This window comes from Durio zibethinus, chromosome 15, assembly GCF_047325235.1.
Source record: "Durio zibethinus cultivar Kanyao isolate XHJ-2024 chromosome 15, ASM4732523v1, whole genome shotgun sequence".
In the NCBI taxonomy this organism is placed as follows: domain Eukaryota; kingdom Viridiplantae; phylum Streptophyta; class Magnoliopsida; order Malvales; family Malvaceae; genus Durio; species Durio zibethinus.
In genome coordinates, this window is record NC_143176.1 from 15443898 (window position 1) to 15452886 (window position 8989).

The 8989-nt window shown below is 33.1% G+C and overlaps 1 pseudogene across 1 annotated transcript; it reads left to right on the forward strand.

Moving 5' to 3' along the window:
• The first annotated feature begins 2876 nt into the window (after window positions 1-2876).
• Window positions 2877-8428, forward strand: LOC111301824 (uncharacterized; annotated as a pseudogene). The gene is made up of 8 exons (XR_016328225.1): window positions 2877-3267; window positions 3596-3705; window positions 4679-4735; window positions 4828-5127; window positions 5247-5494; window positions 6747-7052; window positions 7136-7409; window positions 7971-8428. The product of XR_016328225.1 is annotated as an uncharacterized LOC111301824 (transcript).
• Window positions 8429-8989: the final 561 nt, after the last annotated feature.

An 8989-nucleotide genomic window follows, 5' to 3' on the forward strand; every position in this document is an offset into this window, starting at 1 on the left:
TTCTTTCTCTACCAGGCTTTTAGCTCTGTGTTGTTTCTTTTTTAGGGGATGATCGTAAAATTTTTTACATTTTTTCTAATTGAGAAAGGGGAATGAATCTCTTTCACATTAGTATTTTTAATAGTAACTTTAATATTTATATATTTTCAGCCATAAGTAGGATATCGACTAGTATCTTTGGTAGCTCTAATGAAAAGATAAGCTTCAAGTGATACTCTTTGTCATTAAGTCCACTAGTTAGGGTGGCCACAACGGTCATTTGCTTTAAATCTTTCACTTATAGAGCTTTTACGTTAAAACACATGATGTAATCTTTTAAAGACTCATTTCTATCTTGATGGATTGACATCAGGCTTAAAGTTCTTTTCTTAGTTTTCATGCTGCTGACAAAATATGAAAGCAAAGAATGGCTGAACTCTTTAAATGTGGTGATCAATCTCGATTTGAGATTACAATACCAAGATCGAGTTGCCACCTTTAAGGGTTGTGACTAATCTTTTGCACATTAAGGCTTCATTTGTACCTTATATCATCATGTTAGTTCTGTATAGGTTCAAATGATCAAAAATATCATAAGTAGCATCATAAGTCTCTAAGGTTGATATTTTGAACCCTTTGGGGGCATGGTCCTATCGATCTCTTCGGTAAAGGGTGAAATCTCTAAGAACTTTAGCTTATCTTCAAAAGCGATAGCTTTTCCTTTCAGTTCTTTTTTCAAAGCCTGCATTTTGGCCTTCAAGTCTCTATTAGGTTGGGATTCTTGGTCAATTTGTTTGCATTTTTGTGTGGTTGCATTAGTGGAGTTATGGCTAGGATAATGATAATAAGTGGTCATGGTAGCATGTTCTTCTTCCCTAAAGGCTAAGGAGGCCTCAACTTTTTCATAACTCAGTTGTCTTTCTATTGGTTGTCTATCATGGGTAACTAGGTCGAGTACCTTCGAGGCTTGTAGTGACGTTATGGTTTTGTAACATCTACATTAAGGCTTGGATCTATTTAATGAAGACTTGGAATTGTTCCATAGTTGGCCTGCTTGTACTGGCACAAGCCAATCCATATGTTGGCTATTATGGGTTTCGATCTTAACTGGGACAGTTATCTTTCCTTCCTTGTTAGCTTTCTTATTGGGTGGCATAGTGTTTGGCTTGGTTGAAAAAGGAATCCCTATACCTGATGCATCAAATGTTGGTGCCAAGCTCTGAATCAAGGGTCAAATCCCTAAAATCACAAGAAAGAAAAGAAAACGATTAGGATACAGGAAGTGAGTATTCTTGGTGCTTGTACTCCAACCCTCAAGTTAGAGGTTGGGATTAGGGAGGTTGGAAAGAGAAAAAAAAGATGTAAAGAAAAAAAAAAGGATTGGATTGAAAGTACTTAGATGGCTCTATTTATAGGTAGAAAGTGAGGGGTTTGTGGGATAGAATAATGACATGGCGCTATATATGTCAGGTAAATCCAAAAGTTAAAAATACTATTGGTTTTCTACTGACAATCTCTGATGAATGAGATGACCAATTTGCCTTTTGAAGCAAAAAATACTCCTAACATTAGGGTTCTAAGATCTTTAGGTAACGTTTTATATAGGGTGATCACTCTAAAAACAATGGTGATTTACGCATGGTATTTAGATTATTGTGTTTGGTAAGCACTTAGTGATCCTATGTGACAGTAATTTTGGATCACCAAGAGTGATCAGATCACTACCTTGGAGAGTGATCTAATTCTCATACAAAAGGATAAAAAACTTTTATCACCGAAATAAAGTTATATGTAAAATTAATAATAGTTAATTTTATCAATTTAATATGTGAATTAAAATCTTGCTACATATTAAAATTGTAATTATTTTATATTATAATTTTTTATATTTTTAAACTAATATTCATTATAACAAGTTCAAAATAATTTGTATATTTTTTTTATTTTTTTAAAAATATTTTATATATGATTAATTTTTTATTTTTCTTTTATTATGAGTTTAATAGATTTGTTTCATTTTCTAATTTAAATATTTTTTTCATAGTTTATATTATAAAAATAAATTTACCTATCAATAAATATATTTATTAATTTAATAATTTTAATTATATTTTATTATAAAATAAATAAATATTACTAATATTTTACAAATTATTATCTTTAAATAACCATAAAATTATTAATTCATGTAATTATTATAATATAAATGGTTATTTACATACTTTTAAATAAAATAATATTTGATTTTTAGTAATATTAAATACTTTGATCTTTAAATTATAAAAATTAATTATTGTTAACCAAATAAAATGATTTCAAATTATAAGTGTTAAGATTACTTTGATAATAAGATTACCTTGGTAGTTATATTTCTGTGATGATCTTACAAAAGATACCAAATACTACTTTAGGATTTTAAGATATTTTCTTTATCATTAAGCCAAAGCCTAACTGGAAAACTTAATTGAATGATAAATATATATATTATATAAATAATAGAATCGATTATACATATTAGTATTTTATATTAATTTTAATTTTTAATTGAATTCAAGTCTAAAAAATCATTATTTTAATTCAATCTAAATTAATTTAAAGTTTATATTTGTTATATTAATAATAAATAAAATTTATATATTATTAATACATTAAATATAAATTTGTTAACTTTTTATATGAACCTAACAAAATTACTTGTTATTAGGAAATCATTAATATATATATATATATAAAAGGATTCACTTATATTAATATAATTATTATATTTTTAAATAATGAGTGTCAAAATTATTAAATTTAAAAATATCATTTTGATTTAAAAAAGTCATTAAATTTAATTTTGATTTAAAAGTAAAAAATTAAGAGTTACTATATTATATATATGCCTTTTCTAACCCATGATATTTCATTTCTTTCCAAAATCACCACTCCTCACATTCTCATCTTCCTCTCCCAATGCTCTTTGCTTCCGACCCTACCATCCTTCTTCCTCCAATTCCCTTTTTACCCTTCCCTTCTCCTCAAACGCGCACCTTCCTTGCATGCCACGTGTCTACGGGCTGCAGCCTTCCCATTGACTCGCCTTCGCCCGACTCTGCGCCCTCCCTCTCCGTTGACTCCGTCGCCAACTGTTTGAAAAATCAAAGCTTAAGAGAACAAGATAATGGTAATATAAACAATGAAAATAAGAATGAAAATGTTAAATTGAGCCTTCAAGATCTCAATTGGGACCATTCCTTCGTTAGAGAACTCCCTGGTGACCATAGAAGTGGTTCAATTCCACGTCAGGTTTAATTCTACCTTTTTAAAATTCTTTTTAGTGTTTTAGTTTTATGCTCTTTTTAGTGGTCGAATGGAAAATTGTTGAAATAATGTAGTTTCGGTTTTTTCTTTTTTTTTCTAAATATGAATTTTTTTATGTGTTTTATTATCCTGTCTTATAGTATTATTTCCAATTGCAATTTAAAAAAAAGAAAAAAAGCTTATAAGAATGGTAAAAGGTTAAAAAATGATCTTTATGTTGTGATTAAAGAGCGAGGAACGGTAAGGTTATATCTTTGATGTTTACAATTTGAAACAGACAATTTTTTAGAAAAGTTTTCTGATGATTTTGCAGGTTTTACATGCATGTTATACGAAAGTTTTGCCATCAGCTGAAGTAGAGAATCCGAAGCTTGTTGCCTGGTCAAACTCAGTGGCTCACTTGCTCGATTTGGATCCTAAAGAGTAAGTGTTGCCTTCCTCTGGGCTTTCAAAAGATATTAGCCAATGAATGATGATGGGCATCTAGGTAATCCGTATTTAGACTTAACTATACATAGTATGAGTGGAGGATTAGAAGTAGTGAGTGAAATGTCAGTTGAAATTACCCTTGTTAGCAGGAAAAGCATTCTAGCAGTTGCATCCATGTGTACTTCCTACGTTTTTGATTTGTTGTTGTCATTATGACCTTGGATTGTATTTGACATATGGTACCTGATTACGATTGAAACTGTTAGATATAATTTCTTTTTCAAATTTCAGATATGCCTTAAACTTTTCTTGATTATTGATGTTTGAATATCCTTGGAATGTTTAACTTTTTGCATGTGACTGAAAAATTGAAGAATGGGGAGGGGGGTGGGGGGGGGGGGGGAGCGGGGACGGGGGGACATATTTGAAAAGCTACTGGTGATCATATGCCAACATTATGATTTACTGAGATGTCATGGCATTCCTAAATGTGGTTGGTATTTTTCTGTAAAAATGCTGAAATTCATGTTTTGTTTTTAAGGCTTATTTTGTGTATTGGATAATGTCTTGTTTCAGGCTATATTTGTCATTGTCTCTACTATTCTAATTGAAGAATTTGAAAGTCACTTGGATTAATTGTCATAGACAATGGGATACATAATCCTATGGAGAAGGGTTGGATTGGAAACTCCTATATGGATAGGATTTTGTAGAATAAGATGAGGGCATTTTGTTACGTATTCATCAAAATAAGATAAAATATGACCATTATCTCACTTTGCCTTACTATACCAAATATATAATCACATTAATAAAATATTTCGCTGCAGGATTAATTCACTGCTCACAATCTTGAGAATTTTTATCCTTCATGCCTTTGCTTTGTTTGTTATTTACTGTCTTTTTCTGTATCCCCGCATCATATTGTCCAAGGGATTAACCATGCAGCTCTTAATTGGAGTTGCAGATTTGAAAGATCAGATTTTCCCCTTAAATTTTCTGGGGGTTCTCCTTTGGCAGGAGCTTAAGTATTTGCCTTGAGTTCTTTTTACAAATTACTATCAGCTTCTTTCTTATTTATGCTCCTTTGGTCCTCATTGATATTCCCTGTAACAGGGTGCCATATGCTTAATGCTATGGAGGACATCAGTTTGGCACATAGGCTGGTCAACTGGGTGATGGCCGTGCTATTACTCTTGGGGTGATTCTGAATTCTAAGTTAAAAAGGTAGGAATTGCAGCTTAAAGGAGCTGGGGAGACTCCATACAATCAATTTGCAGACGGGCTTGCAGTTTTAAGGACTAGTATCCGCGTATTTCTTTGCGGTGAAGCAATGCATTTTCTAGGAATCCCAACTACTCACACTCTTTATCTTGTGACTACAGGAAAATTTGTGACTTGAGACGTGTTTTATGAGTATGTTCATTGAGTTTTTTTATTAAGATAGCCACGGGCTAACTAGACGTTTCGTGCATACAATGTATAATTATTTAGGGTATATTTTCAATTATAACTCTTTAAATCTTCTACTGCAGTGGCAATCCAAAGGAAGAGCCGGGTGCAATTGTTTGCAGAGTTGACCAGTCCTTTCTGCAGTTTGGTTCATTTCAAATACATGCTTCTAGGGGAGAAGAGGACCTTGGTATTGTATCTGGTTTGGCAGACTATGCCATCAGACATCACTTCCCTCATATTGAGAACATAAGTAAATGCGAGAGCTTGTCTTTTAGAACTGGTGATGATGATCAATCGGTTGTGGATTTGAGTTCAAACAAGTATGCTGGTAAATATAAGGATTCATTATCACATGTGGTATGAACTGTAAATGTCATGAGCAATATGAAAGTTTATTGGCGAAATTAGGATGGATAGATGAAAAATCAGTTTGGGGTCGAGTAGGTCTCCCTTCTCTTCTTGGGCTTTCTGCATTCTGTCAACTTCTGTTCTGGATTTCTTTTTTACTTCTCTAGTGGCCCTGAGAACATGATTTCCTGTGGCTGTTGGCTGTAAGTAGAGGTGTAATCGAATCAGGTCGAGGGGATACAATGAGAAGCTTGAGCTCAAGCTCAACTTGAAATATGTTGCTCGAAACTTGGCTTGAGCTTAATCGAGTTTTAATTTTTAAGCTCGAGTTGGGTTCGAGATAAAAATCGAGTTACTTGAGCTCGCTCGATTAAGCTTGTTTAATAAAAATGAGCTCAATTCAGATGCTCAATTTCAAGCTGATTATGTGTTCGAACTCGAGCTTGAGCTCGAATTGATATAATAATAATAATAATAATAAAACTTAAAAGATCGATTAGGCTTGCAAGCTCAAGTCAGATATTAGGATGCTCGAACTCAACTTGTTCGATATATCGAGTTGCTCGAGCTCGAACTTGGCTCGACAATGACCAAGCTGAATTTGAGTTTTATTCAAGCTGAACCTGAGTAGCTTGCGAGCATTGATGTATTATTTATACCCCTAACTATAAGCTCTGTCAAATCTTCCATCAGTTTATGTAGATCACAATGGCTGATCCAATATACTGGGAGAAGGCCTGGCTTGTTGCATAATGCTCATTTGTGTATCTAGGCACATGACGTGTGGTCCTTTAGCTAGTGTTATGACCTATTGGTTGTTGCTTGGCAAGTGATCGAGCAAGGCTAGCTTCACTTTGCTTGGTTCCAAATTTACTTTTGGGTCAATGAGGAAACACTTGTTATTTGTAGGCTTTATTTTTGTTCATAAAATCCTGCCTCCTTTCTGAGTCAGGGAGCATAGATTTGGTTTGAAAGCAGGAACCAGATAAGAAGTGGCTTTCTTTCGGTATAGTAATTCATGTAGTGATACATAGAGAATTGAATTTGACTTTGGTGTGCAGCATATGTGTGCTTCTCTGCATCCCCTTATGCATTTTTTTTTTTTTTTGTGAATCAAGACAATTAGTTTTGTCTTGTGTATGCGATTGAGTGCATTTGTCCATATGCTAGTAAATTTAGATGATTTAAGTGATAATAATTCTAATTTTTACTTCTCTTTTGTTTATGTCCAGCATGAATAGTGAACATTGCTGAGCATACTGCCTCTTTGGTTGCGAGATGGCAGGGAGTTGGCTTTACTCATGGTGTGCTGAACACTGACAACATAAGCATTTTGGGTCTCACCATTGATTATGGTCCTTTTGGATTTTTGGATGCTTTTGATCCAAGTTACACACCTAATACACAGATCTTCATGGGAGAAGATACTGTTCTGCAAACCAGCCTGATATTAGCTTATGGAATATTGCATGATTTGCCTCATCTTTGATGGCTGCACACTTGATAAGTGATAAAGAAGCTAATTATGTGATGGAGAGGTACATCTAATTTTAGTTATCTTTTCGTTGTAATCATGCTAAAGTATTCCGTGGTAGACCATTAATACATTGTCCTGCTGCAGGTATGGGACAAAATTTATGGATGATTATCAAGCTATAATGAGCCGAAAGCTTGGCCTCCAAAAATACAATAAACAGCTTGTCAATGAACTTCTTAATAATTTGTCCGTTGATAAAGTGGATTACACGAACTTCTTTTGGACACTTTCCAATATCAAAGCAGATCCTGTCATTCCAGAAGATGAGTTGTTGGTGCCACTGAAGGCTATCCTGCTAGATATTGGCAAGGAACGCAAGGAGGCATGGGCCAGTTGGGTACAATCCTATATACAAGAGGTATGATAGGTTTTTGGTCATGTGAATATGCATATACCTATGTGCATGCCATGTTGATCATTATACAAAAAACTGGCATTCAAGTTTTCAACTCCACAACTTGGTTTATAGGGTTGCCATTTGTTTATTTAGTAATTATGTTAATTTATTAATTTCCTTAATCTTTGTCCAAAAATAAAATTTCATTCATCATAGCCTAATATATATGTGGTAAACTTATAAATCTGCTTGTGGTGTTTAAAAACCTCCACCAGTTTGCAAGAAAATTTTTCGTTGCACTGTTATGTATTTTTATTTTATTTATTTGGTGTCAATTTGAAGTAGTAGCAAAACTTAGCTTGGTATAATCGGACAACAATATATCTTATAATTAAGGGCAGCTTTTTCTCTGATCTTCATGTTCCTTTTGGGTTTTTATAAAGAAGCTAGCTGTGGATTATGGTTCCACTTACTGTAAAGTTTGTAATTATGGTATTTGATAAGCCAACAATGTTTCATTCCTCATCTTTCAATTTGTTGTATCAACTACTGAAATCTCACAAGATCTCTTTTATTCTGCAGCTTGTTGCGAGTGGCATCTCAGACGAGGAGAGAAAACCCTCAATAGACTCAGTGAATCCTAAATATGTTCTCAGGAACTACCTATGCCAGATTATTATTGATGCAGCTGAACTTGGTGATTTGGGAGAGGTCCGAAGGCTGCTTAAAGTAATGGAGCGGCCATATGATGAGCAACCGGGAATGGAAAAATACGCACGTTTGCCTCCAGCGTGGGCTTATCGGGCTGGTGTATCCATGCTATCTTGTTCTTCATGAGTTTATTACTTGGCTATGTTATAAAAAATCACAAATACCAAAAGAGAATATTGCACCTTTGTATATAATAGTGGAAAGATTTTTATTTCCCTTTTCCTCTCCTACAATAAAGTGTAGTAGTGCTCATATACTTTTCTTGCCTCATCCAGTGGTGACTCGTTTGCATGTATATATGCTTTAACTGTGGCATTAGATTTTGATTATCTATAGCCTTATGGGTAGGACTATTTGCACCTCAAAAACTCTCAATACATCTCACAAAATTAACCAAATAAATTAACTGAATAAAAAATTACTTAAATACTTATTAATTAATTATTCTTTTATTATTTACACTATTTAGTAAGTTATCAAAAATAAATTTTTAAAAACTTCTTCAATATATTGAAAATGTATTTTCGAAAACTTCTTAACTATATCAAAAATTCATTTTTGTATAGCATTGCAATTATTCAGAAATGTATTTTCAAAAAGCATTGCAATTATTTAGAAATATATTTTTGAAAGTTATTTTAAACTTCAATTTCTTTGTTGTGATCTCCAAACAAGGCTATAATGATTTCTCTAATGTATGCGATATTTAATTTTAGTAGTAGAAATTTCTAATCTTTCAATTAGACATTATCCGTTTAATAACGTTTAAAACATTTATTAATTCTAACAAACGTGCATTTAAAAGGAATCGCCAATTGTGAAGAGCGCTTAGTGTAAGTGGCTACTGCACCATGTGCAATGAGGCAGTCATGCTCCATCACACATGGTGC